A 20,592-nucleotide genomic window follows, 5' to 3' on the forward strand; every position below is an offset into this window, starting at 1 on the left:
GTCCTGTGGCACCTTTAAGACAAACAGATGTATTGTACATGTATTGTGTACATGTACAATACATGTACAATACATCTGTTTGTCTTAAAGGTGCCACAGGACTCTCTGTTGCTTTTTAAATATTCATAGAAGCAGCCAAGTGAATTTACAGTCTTCTGCTTGACTGACAATGCAAGATCCCTTAGCTAACTTCACCTGCTCACATGAAATAGATTCCAGGTTTCTGTCTGAATTTTTTACAATCCATCTATTCTATGTTTTGTTAAAATACACTAATAAACTAAAAAGCTATTTGACCACTGTACAAATTCCAAAGACAATTCAACTGGTCTCTAGATGTGCACCAGACCCTACAATTTTACTTGCCTAATTATTTGCATACATAACCCCAAATGGGAACATACACTTGCAATTTGTATGTGCAAATGTGGATTTTTGTGCATGGAAACATAATGGCAGGCACAAGAGAAGGGAAATGTAATTTTTAACAGTGTACAACTCAGCTAAACCTGAACAAAATTTAATGGGACAAAGAAAAGGCATTTTTTTACCCTGCAGGCTTCTCTTCAGCCAAATTTCAAAAGCCAGCTTCAAACAATGGAGATGTGAGCACTTCTCAAAACAAAAAGGTTGTCAGAATCTTTTGTAATGGGAAATGATAGGCAACCTGAATATGAGGGTTGCTGCGAGCTCCCTCTATAACGTATGTATAATATCTAACACAATGGGGCCCTGATCCCCGATCAAGGACTCTAAATGCTACCATAATAGAAATAATAAATGGTATTTCCCATATTTATAATTTTAAATAGAAAGAATATTGCTAGCAGATGTAATATCCCTTACACCAGAATGAACTTTTTTAATGCACTCACGGTAGTTACATTATTTTATATATAGTAAAAAGTGCCATATAGATACAGAGGTACTCCAACCATAATGGGATACATATAATACAGTGAGTGCATTTAAAAAGTTCATTTTGATTTAAGGCGGTGGTTCTCAACCAGGGTGGTCACAAGCAGGTTTCAGGGGGTCCGCCAAGCAGGACCAGTGTTAGACTTGCTGGGGCCCAGGGCGGAAAGCCAAAGTCCCACTGCATGGGGCTGAAGTCCGGGGCCCTAAGCAACTTAGCTTCACAGTGCCTGTGGCATGGGGTCCTGGGCAATTGCCTGGCTTGCTACCCCTTAACGCAGGCCCTGGCTTTTATATGCAGAAAACCAGTTATTGTGGCACAGGTGGGCGATGGAGTTTTTATAGCATGTTGGGGGGGTCTCAGAAACAAAAAGGTTGAGAACCCCTGGTTTAAGGGATATTACATGTACTTTTACTATATATATAAAACAACGTAAATAGATGTGTCATAGAAAGGGCTATAAATAAATGAATTATTTAAATAAAGAAGAGTAACTATTGGCACTCCACTATTTAGGTAAAAAAAGCATATAATCTCTTGGCAAATTACAGTATTATGCAGCATATTGTATTGTATCTACTTGCGGAGGCTGAAATGCATACATTATAGGAAAACAGAAAAAATGTTTTACTTTCCTATCTGGCAACTACCTCCAAGTCCATGGGGAGTGGGGCAGACTCAGTTTTATTTAAAGGTAAACATTGCAAATAGCTTTTGATCTCTGTGAGGTTCAGTGTATTGCCAAACATAAAGCAAAGAATTGCATCAAATTTGCCAGTTAATTGTTTTACTTATTTCCTATCATGCTTCCCAAATACACGATTACAAGGAGTTAGACCCAGGTTTACCTGTACCCCATAATATCCAGTGTTCTCTCAAATTATTGTGTTGATCATTTATTTATTTATGATAGTATTTAACAAACACTAATTCATGAAACTGAGTTTATGGAAAGTGTTATTTCTATTAAAGAAATTAATCCCATATCATCTTAAACTTTTATTATTGTTTTTTCTTGTGTAACAAATTTTGGCTCTTTATCTCAGTCGTAGTCCACATTTGTGCTTCAGCGGGTTGAATATATGATTGTCCTGTAATTTTGTGCTGCAACTTACTAGTGGTACCCATTGGAGGCTGCATGGCTCAGTGGTAACAGGATGTGAAGCTTTCTGTAAGTGACAGGTTTATTTACAACTCAGGTCAATAGTAACCAAGTTAGTTACTATCCGATAACTATTTGGTGACCATGAAAGGAGTTGGTGGTTCCAGTCCCATTTCTAGGGAAAAGGATGTCCAAATCATAGACTTACCAGTGTGTCTGGCACTAATTAACATATTTGGTGAGAGTCTCAGCACAGACTAAAGTGCTGAATGAACATGACAGCTCAATAGCTTCCTCACCCCAAGAGGTAGTCCCTGTAGAGCAAGGCTGAGCATAGAAATGTTCTGGGTTCTGATACCTTCAAGGCCTTCTATGACCCATCTAGATAAATTTGACCACCGGTAAGAATAGTTTAATGTGTAATATATGTTTTAACTTAGGTGTCCCTTTAAAAGTCAGTAACATTTATAGTATACTGTACTGGACACTGTTCTTTTAAAAATAACTTTTAGAGTCAATATATCTAGATTACGTTTGTTAACTAGAAATGTACTTTAATTATAGCAGAAACTACATTAGGAGCATACACTGAAACACTACCAAGAATAAAGATTTGCCCTGGATCCTCCAAGCTCAGCACACAATTGGAAAAAAAGGAGTAGGCTGGGGGAAGGGGATATATGCTCCTGATTCTGGGGCCAGCAAGGCACTGGGCTGATCTCTGATGTAAATTAGAGTAGCCTCATGACTCCCCTAATTCACACCCAATTGCTTATTGCTCTGAAGGATTGGTCTGGGAGCTGAAGATCCTGTAGTGCAAACCTCACTTGAAGGGAGGATTCTGCTTGCTGGGGGGGGGGGAGGTTTTGGAAATCCTCAGTGGTATAGGAGCACTATAGAGGCTTCCTCTTCCTCCAATCTTTGCACAGGGGATGTGACCAAAGTATCCTGGGGTTCTAGTGGTCCCCAGCTGCCACAACAGACAGGCAACCAGTGCAACATAAAGTAGCCCTGAGGCTGCTCTATTTCACATCGGGGCTTGTCTGATGCCAGCACAAATTAGCCACAGAATCAGAGGAAGATCCAGTGATTAATTTTGTGCCAGGGTTTACCAGGACTGAGCCCCAGCACCTCTAGGCTTGGCAGTTCATAGCCCAGCACCTCTGGGTTTGCCGCATCAGTTATGAAAGTAAAAAAATTGCATGAGCCATGGCAACCAAATTGCTTAAACTCCCACACCTCTTTCATTACAAACTAAGCACTGAGAAGAGTGGTATAAAAGTGGCTTAAAACCACCTTTGCATGGCACCTCACCCTGTGAGGAGCGCTGCTTTGGTGCAGCTGAAAAGCTGGCCCAAACTGATTACCAAGTAGAGTTGATATAAAAGTAAAACATCCTTTAGCCTCATTCATATTAAACATTAAGTCTTATCTTTTTCTAGAAAAAAAATCTTAAAATACTCAATTATGACACTCTATTATAAAGTTTGTGATGTTTCCAGGTTTCATTTTCATATATAAAATCATAAATAAAATACAATGTAAGATGCTGTATTAAAACCATGAATGACGATAATTTCTGCCCACAAAGCATCTTTCACCCAGAAGACCCCCAAAGCACTTTGCAAACGTATTTATAAATGGAATCTACCAATTAAATGCAGCCATTTGTCTGACATCACAAAATACAACAAGTGAAGTAGTAAATATATGTAACAGACTACAAAGAAAAATACAAAATACACAGGCCAATCCTGCTGACCACGAAGTCCATGGCAAAACTCCCATTGACCAGTGGTAGCAAGATTGGGCCCTACATTAACAGTCTACAGTTCAATTTAATAATCTTGCATTCTTTATATCTTCCTCTGCTGTTTCTTTTGGAACAGAAATTCACAGTTTGTCTCTTATATACTGTATCACTTATCTTATTAGTGGAAACACAAGAAACTTCATTACAACTAGACCCTATTCTGTTACTCTGATCATATTTCAGTACAACTGATACATAAAAAAAGAGAAAAGTCTTACATAAGTCTTCATTCAAGACACTAAAATCTGCAGCTTCAAATCCATTTTATCCACTCTCAGTCACATAAAAGTAAAACATTTTGCCTAGAAGAATAATGAGGATGGTAGAAAAAGACAATGTTTTCTACCAGTCCATTTAACAAATGAAACATTTACTTTCTGCTTGGTGTAAAGTGACAGCAGTCTTATTAGACCTGATACCGATCCTCCCTAGAGGATTTCAGTGAACAAGTGACACAGGTTGAGGTCAATATAGCGAATGAATTAAATGAAGAGAGGCTGGAAACAGACAGAAATTAGAAACAGAAATTAATTAAAAACAACAAAACATAAAAAGTAAAAGTATTCCCAATGAAAGCCTTGCCTGGGAAATATAACATTCAATAAAATATTAAACTGCTTTGAAATCGTTTCAAGATGTTTTGGGGCTCAAGTGTGTGCAGATTTGAATCTGAACCTTTCAAAGTTGGCCTCTCTTCACAAGCACAACATGCCACAAATATTGCATACTGTATAACTCCTGTAAATGCTCAACTTGTGCTATGTTACTGCTTGACTTGCTATTAGGTAAACATATCATGTTTGTATTTGTTGCATTTAAAGGTGAAATAAGCCAGTGACTTTTGTACAACAGGGAAATCAATATGCTCGTACTGCAATGTGATATTCTCTTATTTTTTACAAAATCAAAACTAAAAAGATTAACACAGTTGCATGCTAAGCTAGGATGGGGTGAATTTTAATCAACACTCCCCAGAAGCCACATGTTGCTGTGTGGAGACAGTTTCTCAGCTTGCCTATACTGTCTTAAATAACCTTAGTGGCCTTTAAAGGTCTCAGGAAGAACACAGCATTGGAGGTATGAGAGGATCAATTTTCCCAGGTTTTGTCGAGACTAGAGCTTGAAGTCCTGCTTGTATGTGTCAATTAACTTGAGTTAACAAACTCAACTGTAAATGTTAGGTCTAGAAATTCCACAGACATTTGCAGTTTACCCTAAACTGACTGAGTAGTGATGCATATCTGTACACTTCCCCATGTGGGATTATTGGTCAAAAGGGCAGAAACTAATGAGTCCTGTCCCAGAAGATCATAGAAATGTAGGACTGGAAGGGAACTCGATAGATCATCTAGTGCAGTCTCCTGCACTGAGGCAGGACTAAGTATTATCTACATCATCACTGACAGGTGTTTATCTAACCTGTTCTTAAAAACCTCCATGACAGATATTCCACAACCTCCCTAGGTAATTTGCTCCAGTGCTTAACTGCCCTCACAGTTGGGAGGTTTTTCCTAATGTCTAACCTACATCTGCAATTTAAGGCCATTACTTCTTGTCCTTTCCTCAGTGGATAAGGAAAACAACTTGTCACCCTCCTCTTCAAAACAACTTTTTACATACCGCCTCCAGTCTTCTCTTCCCAAGACTAAACAAACCCAGTTTTTTCAATTTACCTGTTTTCTACACCTTTAATCATTTTTGTTGTACTCCTCTGGACTTTGTCCATTTTGCCCACATCTTTCCTGAAGTGTGGTGGCCAGAACTGGGCACAGTATTCCAGCTGAAGCCTTATCAGGGTTGGGCAAAGTGAAGACTTCTTGTGTCTTGCTTACAACACTTCTACTAACCATCCTGGAATAATGTTTGCTTTTTTCCCCCAACAGCATTACACTGTTGACTCATATTTGGTTTCTGATCCAACCATAACCCTAGATCCTTTTGTGCAGTACTCCTTCCTAGGCAGTCATTTCTCATTTTCTATTTGTGCAATTGATTGTTCCTTCTTAAGTGTAGTACTTTGCATTTGTCCTTATTGAATTTCATCCTATTTATTTCAGACCCTTTCTTCAGTTTGTTAAGGTCATTTCAAATTCTAATCCCGTCCTCCAAATCACTTGCAATCCCTCCCAGCTTGCTATCATCCACATATTTTATAAATGTATTCTCTCATTATCCAAATCATTTATGAAAATATTGAAAAGAACCAGACCCAGGACAGAACTCTGTGGGACCTCACTCAATATGCCCTTCCAGTTTGATTATGAACCATTAATAACTACTCTGAGTATAGTTTTCCAACCAGTTGTTCACCCATCTTATAGTAGTTTTGTCTAGGCTATATTTTCCTAGTTTGCTTATGAGAAAGTCATTTTCAGGACCTTGTTCCTCTGAATGCATGGGAAAAGTCTAATGACCACAGATAGGAACAAGATTTCAGGAGCATAAAGCTATCATGATGCACATAAGGTGAGCATCATAGAACATTTCATCCATGTGGCAAAGCCAGCCTGCCTATGGAATAGCCTACATACTCATATGGTCTAATTCATGGTATTTTTAGAGTTTACTTTTACTTTTAAACAGCAGCATAAATATATTTATATGTATGAACTCTGACTGCATTCTATTTAAGGGGTTGAATATTTGTGTCTCTTACAGACATGTTATCAAGAAGAGAATCTATTTATTGTTGGTAGATCTGCTTGACCCCATGAGTTAGGCAGACAGGTATGTGTATAAAACTCATCCCAAGCTGATATTACATCATTGTCTCATTCCAAGACAAGACAAGTTCAACCTTAGCAATCCTTGACAGCTTCAGGTTGTAGCAGATGGTCAAAAAACAAATGGACATGGTACCAAGGCATCTGCAGGAAGAGTCTGTGACAAATATTCTACTATTTGCATTTCAAGAGAGCTGAATAGTAACTGAAATAGCCATGCCAGAATTTGCATCAAGCTCGGGAGCCCTTTGATAATCTGTTATTCTCTGAATATATGAGTCCCATTCCAGCCCCCTTATGGCCAAGGACCTATAAAGCACCAGAGCAACTCACTTCAATGATTATTAGCGCTAATGGTCCTGTTAAATTAATGCTGACCTGTTACTATGACTACGAGAACCAACACAAAGCCAAAGAATGAGGAAAATTTGAACGTCATTTCTGCTCTCTAATGAAAATTTGGATACAGAATTCCCCCTTCTCACCCATTCACTATCATCCTAGCTGAAAAGCCAACTGTAGCTAAATGAATAGAGTCTCTTTGCAGAACTCACAGGGCAGGATTCACAGTAAATTTCCCAGACAACTAATATATCCAGAAGTCCATTATACAATGTTAAGCTGACATTCCATGATCTACAAGCAATTGTGAAGCCAATAGTTGGATACAAAGACACAATATGTTTATTGGGTGTTTTCAAAACAATATTTTCCGTCACCGTGAACTGTGATGACCAGTTTTGTGAAGGTTGCTACATATTAAATCATTCATATTGATTTTCACTTTTTTTTAATAATCTTCCTGTGTTAAGACAAAGACATCTCCCCACTGCAGCTAACACCAGATTCTCAGGGACAGCAGCTTCAGTCTGGTTGCCACTCACCTTGATTTCTTTTCACAATGTCTGTGGTAGGCCTCTAGCATGTATACTTGAAAACCTTCAAAGCCTAAGATGCCAGAATTCTGTTTGTCCTATGGGAGACTGGCAGGACAAGCCTAAGAGATCTACCAAGTGAAACACTGCACAGGAAGGTAGGAGGGTGGTCATGTACCACAAGGCTAGAATGCACAGATAGGTGTACAACAGATACATGGATTGGACACATTGAAGCTACATCTCATGAAGGTTGGCAGAGGTTTGGAGGTGAATGATGTAGTTATTGTGTGTGAGAAGTAATGATAGAGGATACTGACAGCACCATATTTATCTCCTTGTGTCACTGCCTTTCTTATATTGCATGAGCCAGGCAAGACTGGCAGCTATCTGTTCAAGTAAGTTCCCTAAGCCAGTGGTTCTCAACCAAGGGTACACAGAAGTCTTCCGGGGGGTACAACAACTCATCTAGATATTTGCCTAGTTTTACAACAAGCTACGTAAAAAGCACTAGCGTAGTCAGTACAAACTAAAATTTCATACAGACAATGATATGTTTATACTGCTCTATATATTATACACTGAAATGTAAGTACAGTATTTATATTCTAATCAATTTATTTTAAAATTATATGGTAAAAATGAGAAAATAAGCAATTTCTCAGTAATAGTGTGCTGTGACACTTATGTATTTTTATATCTGATTTTGTAAGCAAGTAGTTTTTAAGAGAGATGAAATTTGAGGTATGCAAGACAAATCAGACTTCTGCAAGGGGTACAGTAGTCTGGAAAGGTTGAGAGCCACTGCCCTAAGCATTCTGAAGTGCATGATTGACTGTACACTAGCCAATAGCTTCTCTATTTGGTTATCCATCCAGCCAAGTGTCCACAGCTATTGCAGCGTTCAGGTTGGAAAATCTAGATACCATTTTGGACTCCATAATGTTCATGTTCTCCCTCGTGTTTTTAAGTTGTCACACTAGGCAGCCCTGCAGATTAAGATTTTCCTAAACCAGTCTGTACACTGTCCCAGTCATGAGAGAGTCTGTTGTGAAAGTCACAGAAAGAATCATTAGTGGGGAGCATCAAAAGTGCAGGTCCCTATGGGGAAAGCCAAAGTTTGGAATATTGAATGCACAATCTGAGAAAATGAACTCTGACCAGTGAGCTAACCAATGGCTAGATAGTAAAGACAAGCCACATTTAATATCTACAGAAGAAACAATAGAAATACACTTCCACATCAACATCCCTCTAATGATGCAACCAGCAGACCTTGAAGCCACTGACCATTGTACAGTAGCTCCATATCCAGATGCCATTCCAAGAATAGGGAAACCATGATAGTTATTTTAAGATAGAGTGCATTGTATGAGAAACGACTGTAAGCATCACATTATATTTGCTCTGAGGTCTGTAAAACATACCTTTACCAATACAGACCTCAGATTCATAGATTCTAGGACTGGAAGGGACCTCGAGAAGTCATCGAGTCCAGTCCACTGCCCTCATGGCAGGACCAAATACTGTCTAGACCAGGGGTAGGCAACCTATGGCACGCGTGCCGAAGGCGGCACGCGAGCTGATTTTCAGTGGCACTCACAGTGCCCGGGTCCTGGCCACCGGTCCAGGGGGCGCTGCATTTTAATTTAATTTTAAATGAAGCTTCTTAAACATTTTAAAAAACGTATTTACTTTACATACAACAATAGTTTAGTTATATATTATAGACTTATAGAAAGAGACCTTCTAAAAACGTTAAAATGTATTACTGGCACGCGAAACCTTAAATTAGAGTGAATAAATGAAGACTCGGCACACCACTTCTGAAAGGTTGCCGAACCCTGGTCTAGACCATCCCTGATAGACATTTATCTAACCTACTCTTATATCTCCAGAGATGGAGATTCCACAACCTCCCTAGGCAATTTATTCCAGTGTTTAACCACCCTGACAGTTAGGAAATTTTTCCTAATGTCCAACCTAAATCTCCCTTGCTGCAGTTTAAGCCCATTGCTTCTTGTTCTATCCTTAGAGGCTAAGGTGAACAAGTTTTCTCCCTCCTCCTTATGACACCCTTTTAGATACCTGAAAACTGCTATCATGTCCCCTCTCAGTCTTCTCTTTTCCAAACTAAACAAACCCAATTCTTTCAGCCTTCCTTCATAGGTCATGTTCTCAAGACCTCTAATCATTCTTGTTGCTCTTCTCTGGACCCTCTCCAATTTCTCCACATCTTTCTTGAAATGCGGTGCCCAGAACTGGACACAATACTCCAGTTGAGGCCTAACCAGCGCAGAGTAGAGCGGAAGAATGACTTCTCGTGTCTTGCTCACAACACACCTGTTAATGCATCCCAGAATCATGTTTGCTTTTTTTGCAACAGCATCACGCTGTTGACTCATATTTAGCTTGTGGTCTACTATAACCCCTAGATCCCTTTCTGCCGTACTCCTTCCTAGACAGTTCTGTATGTGTGAAACTGATTTTTCCTTCCTAACTGGAGCACTTTGCATTTGTCTTTGTTAAACTTCATCCTGTTTACCTCAGACCATTTCTCCAATTTGTCCAGATCATTTTGAATTATGACCCTGTCCTCCAAAGCAGTTGCAATCCCTCCCAGTTTGGTATCGTCTGCAAACTTAATAAGCGTACTTTCTATGCCAATATCTAAGTCGTTAATGAAGATATTGAACAGAACCGGTCCCAAAACAGACCCCTGCGAAACCCCACTTGTTATGCCTTTCCAGCAGGATTGGGAACCATTAATAACAACTCTCTGAGTATGGTTATCCAGCCAGTTATGCACCCACCTTATAGTAGCCCCATCTAAATTGTATTTGCCTAGTTTATTGATAAGAATATCATGTGAGACCGTATCAAATGCCTTACTAAAGTCTAGGTATACCACATCCACAGCTTCTCCCTTATCCACAAGACTCGTTATCCTATCAAAGAAAGCTATCAGATTTGTTTGACACGATTTGTTCTTTACAAATCCATGCTGGCTATTCCCTATCACCTTACCACCTTCCAAGTGTTTGCAGATGATTTCCTTAATTACTTGCTCCATTATCTTCCCTGGCACAGAAGTTAAACTAACTGGTCTGTAGTTTCCTGGGTTGTTTTTATTTCCCTTTTTATAGATGGGCACTATATTTGCCCTTTTCCAGTCTTCTGGAATCTCTCCCGTCTCCCATGATTTTCCAAAGATAATAGCTAGAGGCTCAGATACCTCCTCTATTAGCTCCTTGAGTATTCTAGGATGCATTTCGTCAGGCCCTGGTGACTTGCAGGCATCTAACTTTTCTAAGTGATTTTTAACTTGTTCTTTTTTTATTTTATCTGCTAAACCTACCCCCTTCCCATTAGCATTCACTATGTTAGGCATTCCTTCAGACGTCTCGGTGAAGACCGAAACAAATAAGTCATTAAGCATCTCTGCCATTTCCAAGTTTCCTGTTACTGTTTCTCCCTCTTCACTGAGCAGTGGGCCTACCCTGTCCTTGGTCTTCCTCTTGCTTCTAATGTATTGATAAAAAGTCTTCTTGTTTCCCTTTATTCCTGTAGCTAGTTTGAGCTCATTTTGTGCCTTTGCCTTTCTAATCTTGCCCCTGCATTCCTGTGTTGTTTGCCTATATTCATCCTTTGTAATCTGTCCTAGTTTCCATTTTTTATATGACTCCTTTTTAGATCATGCAAGATCTTGTGGTTAAGCCAGGGTGGTCTTTTGCCACATTTTCTATCTTTCCTAACCAGCGGAATAGCTTGCTTTTGGGCCCTTAATAGTGTCCCTTTGAAAAACTGCCAACTCTCCTCAGTTGTTTTTCCCCTCAGTCTTGATTTCCATGGGACCTTACCTATCAGCTCTCTGAGCTTACCAAAATCCGCCTTCCTGAAATCCATTGTCTCTATTTTGCTGTACTCCCTTCTACCCTTCCTTAGAATTGCAAATTCTATGATTTCATGATCACTTTCACCCAAGCTGCCTTCTACTTTCAAATTCTCAATGAGTTCCTCCCTATTTGTTAAAATCAAGTCTAGAACAGCTTCCCCCCTAGTAGCTTTTTCAACTTTCTGAAATAAAAAGTTGTCTGCAATGCAGTCCAAGAATTTGTTGGATAGTCTGTGCCCCGCTGTGTTATTTTCCCAGCATATATCTGGATAGTTGAAGTCCCCCATCACCACCAAATCTTGGGCTTTGGATGATTTTGTTAGTTGTTTAAAAAAAGCCTCATCCACCTCTTCCACCTGGTTAGGTGGCCTGTAGTAGACTCCTAGCATGACATCACCCTTGTTTTTTTACCCCTTTTAGCCTAACCCAGAGACTCAACACTTCCATCTCCTATGTCCATATCCACCTCAGTCCAAGTGTGTACATTTTTAATATATAAGGCAACACCTCCTCCCTTTTTCCCCTGTCTATCCTTCCTGAGCAAGCTGTACCCATCCACACCAACATTCCAATCATGTGCATTATCCCACCAATCCCACCAGTGATGCCAACAATGTCATAGTTGTATTTATTTATTAGCACTTCCAGTTCTTCCTGCTTATTACCCATACTTCTCGCATTTGTATATAGGCATCTAAGATACTGGTTTGATCTTGCCTCCCAGTTTTGCCCTGACCCTCCTTTCTCTCTGCCATTATAGCCCACGCTCCCTCTTGTTTCCGACCCATCTCCCCCCAGATACTGTGTCCTGATTATATTTTGGAAAAAGCTTAATCCTAGAAGAAGTGCTACCATTTTTTAGAAAGTTTAGGCCTCAGAAGCTTTCCCAACATAAGGATCATGGTTATGTTCTGTGCCTGCCTGTATGTGTATTGTTCTAACAATGTCTCCTTGCAGACAGTAATCCAAAACTCACCATAAGAAGCTGATTTCACCATAAGAAGCTGATGACCAGGGGTAAAACAGCATATTAAGGTAAGGTAGAAGAGTGAAGGAAGATCTGTTCCAGGGCCTGGACTTTGCAAATTCCTAACTCAATTGCTGGACTAGTTAAAATACTCAAAAGGAAGTTAAGAGAAATGTTTCTTAAAAGTGTCCACACTCTTAAGGCCTGATCCAATACCCATTGACTTTAATAGTCTTCGGGTCAAGTCCTGAATGCCCAAGATGCAGAATGAGGTTTTTCTTAAAGCTTTCTGCAAATCTCTGGTTCTACTAGGAGCTTCTGTGGTTTAATCAGAGAAGGTTTTATTAATTGGTTCTTCCCAGCCCCAACAGCCATTCATCCCCATACAGAGTTTTGCTCTCACCACTGTTCTATGCCAGAGGGAAGGAAAAAAGCTACTCCCCTGACTAATTCTGACTCTGGACCTGAAGGTCCAGAGTTAATTTTGACAATCTGTTATAGGCTTGTTTAGAGACTTCTTATCCACTACAGTCTATTTACACATTAAACCCAAGGGGTACCAACACCTCCATCTGTAACCTCACCTCCCTCCAGACACACATGTAAAGGCCAAGGATAATCTAGCCGTCTGGCATTTTCCGAAGCTTATATTTTCATTTTATTGCCTTATTTAAACAATATGTTCCAGATCCTGAGCACGTGTACATCAGTACAACTCCACTGACTTCACTAGCACTGCACCAATTTACACTACCTGAGGATTTGGCCCTATAAAAGCCTCCATATATTTCTCCTAGTTCCAATCAATTTCTTCTCTTAGTGGCATTTACCAATTGTGATGTTTTGATGACTGATTATTATCATAATTTCACTGTGCAGCATCCTGAATGCTTTGGCAGGGAAGAACTTATTATTAAGTATGGCACAATTTGAGCTAGTGACATGGATTTCAGTTCAGTGTTCTGTAGATGCTAGAGTGAGTGACATGCTATGCTAGGAATGTCTCTTTTGAGCCAAATCATGTCCCATTTAGAGCTCCATCTTCTCAAACACACTGGGGACGAGGCTCTGGAATTAAGCATGTTTATAGTACATTTTTAAAACCCTGGAAATCATCAGTTAAGCAATTTGTCTCATCACATACCTCAGTCATTTCTAAGAGATAAGCACAGAAATATGTGCCTCTTACATGCAGGGTCGGCTCCAGGCACCAGCTTAACAAGCAGGTGCTTGGGGCGGCCAAGGGAGAGGGGCGGCACCTGCAGCAATTCGGGGGCGGCAGGTCCCTCACTCCCTCTAGGAGCGAAGGACCTGCCGCTGAACAGCCGCCGATCAAGGCTTTTTTTTTTTTTTTTTTGCTTGGGGCAGCAGAAATGCTGGAGCCGGCCCTGCTTACATGTGTTTCAGTTTCTTCTCCTTAGTTTTACTACCTGGCTTTTACATGAGCAGAAGAGAAGTTACACTCAGGCACATAACCAGATACAGTACCGGTTGCCACATGTAACCATGGAAACCTACAAAGGAATGTCTTCAAACAGTCACAGAATGTGCTGTTAATCATTTCAAATAAGCTAGAATCTCAGTTCCACTTCTGCTAACAAAAAAACCTACACAAGATACCAAGGAATAAGCATTTGTTTGGGATATTTTTCCCTCATTAGAACATTACGTCTACATTAGAACTTTTCTGAATCATTGACGGCAATATTTCCTTTCCTTAAAACCATCTATTTCCAACCACAATTAACTCATTCCAGATACTCAAGAGTAAAGTAGTAAATCATTTCATGAAAGTTTGAAGTGTCCAATTACAAAACTAAGATTTATGAATCATATCATTTATGGTATATTCATCAATAAAGATGTCAATAAGGTCCAGGCATTTTAGGATAAGATAGGTGGGTTAGTATAGCTTTGTATAATCACCTGAAAAACAGACCCATGATTTGATAAGGTTGAAATAAAACACCAACACTTTGCGTTTCTATGGCTCATTCAAAGAGTTCTTTACAAACATTACTAAATTAAGCCTCACAACTTCCATGTCACATAATTATTACTCTCCTTTTACAGAGATGCACAGAGTTATTTACTTCATGTATAACAGTCACCAGCAGGGCAGAGAACAGGAACCAGAATTCCTCACTCCCAGACCACATCCAAACCAGCCACATTCAGAACCCAAATCCAACTTTTTCAGCTAGTTCACCAGATACTTTTTTTCATCATGATATTGTGATGCAAACAGGCCAGCCCAGAAGGGCCATGCATTTCAAAGGCCCATCCCCAAAGCATATAAGAAAGGCTGAATTTGCAAAACTTTGTGAGCAAAAACATAAACTTGTCAATTTTCCAGATTCATCTATGCTAATTTAAACCCCCACTGATTATATTTTGAGCAATATTCTGGGTTTGGATATATCCATGTTGAAGACAGTGAGAGACATGCATGTTTAACCAATGGCACTGTCTGGCTTTATATGCTTATGAAGTAGTGCTGCAGTAGAGAGAGGCTTGCAAACAGCTGAGACATAAGTCTGAAAGCCGAGCAGTTCCACTCAGTTCTATCCACATATAAATGAGTTAGTTTGAATAAGATAAAAACCAACACAAGTCTCTCTTTTTAAGGGCATAATCCAGCTAACATTAGTATCTACAGCTACTGTCCAACCCAAGCTCCACAGACTTCGCTTACCTGCTGAGGCTACTCACAACTATAGGCTAGAAATACCTTTTTTTCCAGAGGCCATTGAACTTAGAATAAGGAAGTAAGACATTTCCAACACTGGGACCGCTATTATCTGTCCAACCTGCTAAGTGCAGAGTCAGTGAACTTCCCCAGACTGTCCACTCACTGCCCTCTCTGGCTCCATGGATTGCCCAGACCCATGGAGCACTCTATATGGGGCCCAAGTAACCAGGGATGTTGCTGTGGAGGCATCTGGGCTGCCCCTTCTATGCAGAAGGGTGTAATCCACTTAGAGGAGACCCTCTGCCTTCGCTCCAAAGGTTATGACTGGGCCCAAAAAATTACAATAGTTCACTCTCCATTACAAGTCCTTACAATAGATCTTCACTGGGTTTGAATGACTATGGAGTAAAAATTATTATGAAGTCATCAGGAGGTTTACCTCAGGAGCTGGACCCACATCATTACCACAAAACAGATAATATATATGCCATAAAATAGATCATATAAGTTTTTACAAATGCTGTAAATAGAGCATTATTCTATCATACAAGTGATTACAAGTACTTCCAAGTTTATTCATGCCCTTACCCCAAAAATGTATACTGAATGCCTGATTATCTCTGGCCTTGACATGGGTGCGCAGTGGTGGAGAAAAGGTAAAAAGGCATCTGCCATTCCCTGTACAAGGGCTAGGGATAATCACATTATTGAACCTCAGGGGAAACAGACCTTTTCCCTTCATGAATGCCCCCTCAGGATGTATTGGTTAAAGTGGCAGGGTGGGCCATGCCCTCCCTACCATCACCATACACACCAATATTGCTGGCTGGGCATGGATAGTAGAATAAGGTGCGCCATCCTTCTGCCCTGGGGAGCTCTGGGAGAGATTTTACCTCCTTAGGTATAATCCATTCTCAAACTTCCCCAAAGGTAGTGCAGTTCTGCTCCCCTCCCCCTACACACACCCCACTGCAGGACAGTGATGAAATGCCACAGTTTGACTCTAAGAATATTAGCACCTTAACTATCCTAGAAAATAACCGAAGAGGTTTAAGCTTGAAGGGACACACTTTGCAGAATTTTTATGGAAGTCTTGTTGCCAATCGAAAGTTATTCTTCATTCCTGTCCAAGTGCTATTTGGAAAAGCAGAACAGAGAGGCAAGGCAAAGGTATTTTACACCACCTTTACGCTTCCTGGGAGCCACTCTAACTTGCATCTGGCTACCTATGGCTGTTCCAGCTGCCAGAATAGCCAGAGAACAGTAGGCTTCTAGCCATGCTCCCCTTTCAACAGGAACAGCTCCTAGGAGCGGGGGGTACCAAGGGGCAATAACACAGTGCCACCACACTGACTCTGGTAGTATCTGAGGCTTCCCCATGCATCAGGGGAATTCTTTATGAGCCAGTTCTATCTATTTTATGGCTCCTTTGTGCTGGCAGAGCCACAAAGGGACTATAGGAGAATGAAGAATTGGGCCCATTCACTACACTTTAGATACTGTGCCTAACAAAAATGTGACAAAGAGAAAGCTGAAGAAATTTGAGGCGGGGGCATTCACACTAATATATTTAGTTATGCCAGGTGGCAAATTTAGACTGCCCTGCCTTCCAAGACCCTGTTTATTCTCAGTCCCGAGGAATGCATGTTTTCACTCTACTTATCTAGTAAATACTTAGGCTTGATTCCTATACAGGCAAATTTATGGGGAAAAAATTTCTGTCACTATATTATCTTGTATGTGCTTTCTATGCAATATTCATCAAGCCCATTTTATATCCTGTTTCTCCACCAGAGTTCTCTACTATGTACCAAGCATGTCATTTTTAGCATTCACATGGGTGAATGAAAAGTAAAAATTCACGGCAATGGTTGTAAAAAAAAATCAAAGACTGAGCAAGCTGACCATTTGATTTTTCATTGAAATAAAATGTGCCAATGGAAGTTCTGCACCATGTTACATCTGAACATAGCACCTCATCATCCAGCTTTATCTTGGGACAATATTCTCATACAACTTTACCTTATACAATGCTACCACATGTGAAAAGCCATACAGCAAAAAAGATATATAAAAGAGCAAAACAAAACTTAGAATTCAAAGTAATAAGAACAGATTAAAAATATATATAAAATCTATAAAACTGAAATGGAGCATCATGTCATGTACTATTCATTCAGTCCTTCTGAGCGCCATAAAAAATTTAGTTTCTTTTTACAGGTGCAACACAATTCCATTCCCCCAACAAGATGTGTAAAACTTTCAGTTAGACTTTCAGTATGAAAAATAAAATTAAATATCAAAGGAACAGGCACACAGCCTGATCCTGAAAAGACTTTACAAGTGAGTAACTTCACTTACGTGGATAGTCCATTGATTCTAGTGGGACTAGTCATGCATGCTTAACCATATTCATAAGTCTTTTAAAGATCAGGCCCCAAAACTGCATTTAAAACTATTTTATTGCAAAAAAAATAAAACCTTTTCTCTTATTATTCTAGTGCCTAATGACCTTGGCTCAAATCTGTGTGCCTCAGTTAGCTTAAAAAAAAAACGTAAATAATAAGGCTGTTTTCATAAGAATGTCTCCAGCTCAGGAGGCTCTCAGTACTAAGGCATTTCCCAACCCCATCTGGAGTTGAACCACATTAAACAAAAAAATATAAAAATAGATATTGCATTACTGTTTTTTTCATTCAGTAAGTCTGTGGAAACTGCCACATATACAACTAAGGAAAAGTATTCATCCTAGTAATAGCTTTCCCTTTCTAATAGGAAATATTTTCATCACTGTACGCAAATTTTATAAATATAAACATAAGAACCAGACCCTCAGCTAGTATTGACTTCAGAGATATGACACTTTACACAAGTTGAGGATGTGACTCACAATATATTATAAACTGATGATATATACACATATGATGAATAAGATACAAATGTAGGAATACAAATCTTGTGCAAAGGAGAAAGAAGAAATCTTATGGAGTGATTCACTAGTAAATATCTACTTTTCTAATTTATACTCAGAGCTTATTAAAATTCTGGTGCTTAATGTAGTGCAAGTTTCTCTGATAGAAAGAAACAGTTAAATTAACTAAATTCTATTTTTAAATAGCATTACATTTAACATACTGATTGCTATTAAATCCCCAACAACAATTAATGTAGTCCAGACAACTCAGAAGGCTATCAACAAATACTGTCATGGCACAATAATTGTTTACTTTAGTTTTCATCAAGTGGATACAACCCAATACAAATTTCTGTTTGTTTCACTTAAATTGCCATTTATCTGTTTTGCTTCTTATGGTCCCACAAAACTTAGTGGGAAGCTGATAATCCACTGTACAGCACTGAAGGGAGGAATCTGATGTACTGTAACTGAAGTTTTCATAAGAAGTTTATGTACTGTATATTTAAACTCAGCTATGTATTAACTTTATTTTTCTAAACAGTGAAAGACTACACATTATAGTTATAGGGTGAACACTAAAACAATTCTAAGACTGCCTAGGCAAACAGTAGAGTTTTATTTCCCTACTAAAATTGTACACAAAAGAGTAGAAAGTGCTACTTCAATACTTCAAATCAAAGCCAAAAAAGTTAATACTCACCAATTTGAGATAGTATATTCAGTAAATCGGATGAATGGCAGAGGTTTTTTTTTTTTGCAGAAAACAAAAGTTGCAGAAGAAACCGGCAAAAATAACCAAACTACTGCAAACTAGTGTAAATCCTCTCTCTCTCACTCCCTCCATTCATCTACTTAAATATTGCTAAAGACTAAGAGGACGTTAAAAAAATTGTTCTCAGCAAAGACTACATCCTCTTGTCAGTCAAATGCTGCATAGTTTCAGCTAGGCATCCATCCAAAAAGACATGGAATTATTCTATTTTTGTCTCCCATTGCAGTGGAAACATTTTTACAGATTTGTGGTGAGGAATTAATTTTTATAGTGGTCAGCTAGTGGGGGAAATGTAATTAAAGACCCTGTTAAACTTAAGTCTGCCCAAAGAGGAGGAGCTGAATACATTTGGAGATAAATAATAACCTTACTATATTAAAGTCTGACACAGAAGTACAATAAAAACTTTCACCCAAGCTAAGAATCCAGATGTAGTTTACCAAAAGAAAACTGTAAGCACTTTTTAATAACAGCAAGGTTGTCATGAGCAATGTGACTATGATATATTTTCAGTGAATGTGGACCTAAATTTTAAAAATGAAATAATTTTGGTAAAAAACTTTTTTGTATGTTTTTACAGAGAAACTTAAATATTTTTATTACCACCCATGCTATGCCTGGTATGTTACTGTTTTTATTCAACACAGGTGTTTCCTTTATAAGTGCTTCACATTTCACCTACTGGCAACTTATAAAATAAACCTTCTAAATCTCTGACTTTGTAAAATTCTATATATGGAAATACATCTTGGATATGATATACTTTGTTCTATTGCATTTAATTTAGTTTTTATTATACTGATATGAAAGTACAGTAGTTTCCTCTGTACATATTCTCCAGAAGTGACTACTATACATTTATATATAGTATCTGGAGGGCTCACCAAACTAGTAAAGATATGTGACTTTCCCCTCTAGGCAGCCATTTTAAATCCATCCCAGTGCCCCAATCCTACAGCAGAATCTACCAGTTTGAACTACTATCCAGGTCTTTATCATTTCCTCCTCTCTGCTCTCTCTGACATCCTCATCTGTTAATTTCTTCTTTCCCATTATTCTGGTTATGTCAACCCCTCTTTGAATTCTTCCATTGACTCCCTCTTTCCATCATATAGAGGTCAAGCTTCTTACCTTCACCTTCACAGCTCTGCCTGTCCATATCTATGCTGGTTTCTTATTGAGTCATCACTCTGCTTCACTAATAAGGCTGGTTTTATCTTCCCACTTGGCCTCTTCTCCCACAACCATCTCTGTGCTGTCTTCCATTCTATCCCTTAGGCATAGAAAGCCATTCCTAAATTAGTCTGTAAGGCCACCACCTTCTCTTTCATAACCTTCCTTGGGATACATACAAAAAATTAGCCAGCTGATAACAAATAGGTTAAACTGCTCTCAGGCATAGTTGATGAGTATTTATTTATATTCTTTACTAGCACTAAAAAGATGAGTGCCTATCATCACACTTGTATGTTATAGCTTGCTCTCTCTCCCCTCACCTGTTTCAGACCCTCAGATATTGAATACTTTGGGGCAGCAACTGTTTCTCATTAGATGTTTGCACAGTGCCCAGCACAAGGGGTCTCCAATCGGGTTGGAACTTTTGCATACTACTGCATTACCAATAAGAAATAACGACAGATATATTTCTTTAAGATCTAATTTTCTTCTTTCAATTTCAGTTATCATATGATGTGGGATGTCGTTTAATGACCGTGATGAGTGAAGAGACCCATATTTTAATATTGGGGAATCAGAGAGAGGAATTATGACAGGAGGTGCATTCATACACACAACCTGAAAAGATGTCCTCAACACAATGTTATCAAAGCACCAGCAGTGGGAATGATTGCTGGACACTCATATTTTGCCCCTTTTGAAACATTTTAGGAATACTGATCTCCAGGCTCTCCTGGCTAGGTT

At 39.1% G+C, this 20,592-nt stretch overlaps 1 protein-coding gene across 1 annotated transcript in view; it reads right to left on the minus strand.

Moving 5' to 3' along the window:
* Positions 1 to 18,723, minus strand: part of INSC (INSC spindle orientation adaptor protein) — a 224,848-nt gene extending 206,125 nt beyond the window's left edge. Inside the window, exon 1 of the mRNA XM_024202162.2 lies at positions 18,601 to 18,723. The gene's annotated coding sequence lies outside the window, so the exon portion shown is untranslated. The remainder of the gene's footprint in view (positions 1 to 18,600) is intronic.
* Positions 18,724 to 20,592: the final 1,869 nt, after the last annotated feature.

The sequence above is a fragment of the Terrapene carolina genome, unplaced genomic scaffold (assembly GCF_002925995.2).
Source record: "Terrapene carolina triunguis isolate 2854851 unplaced genomic scaffold, T_m_triunguis-2.0 Scaffold96, whole genome shotgun sequence".
Lineage (NCBI taxonomy): Eukaryota > Metazoa > Chordata > Testudines > Emydidae > Terrapene > Terrapene triunguis.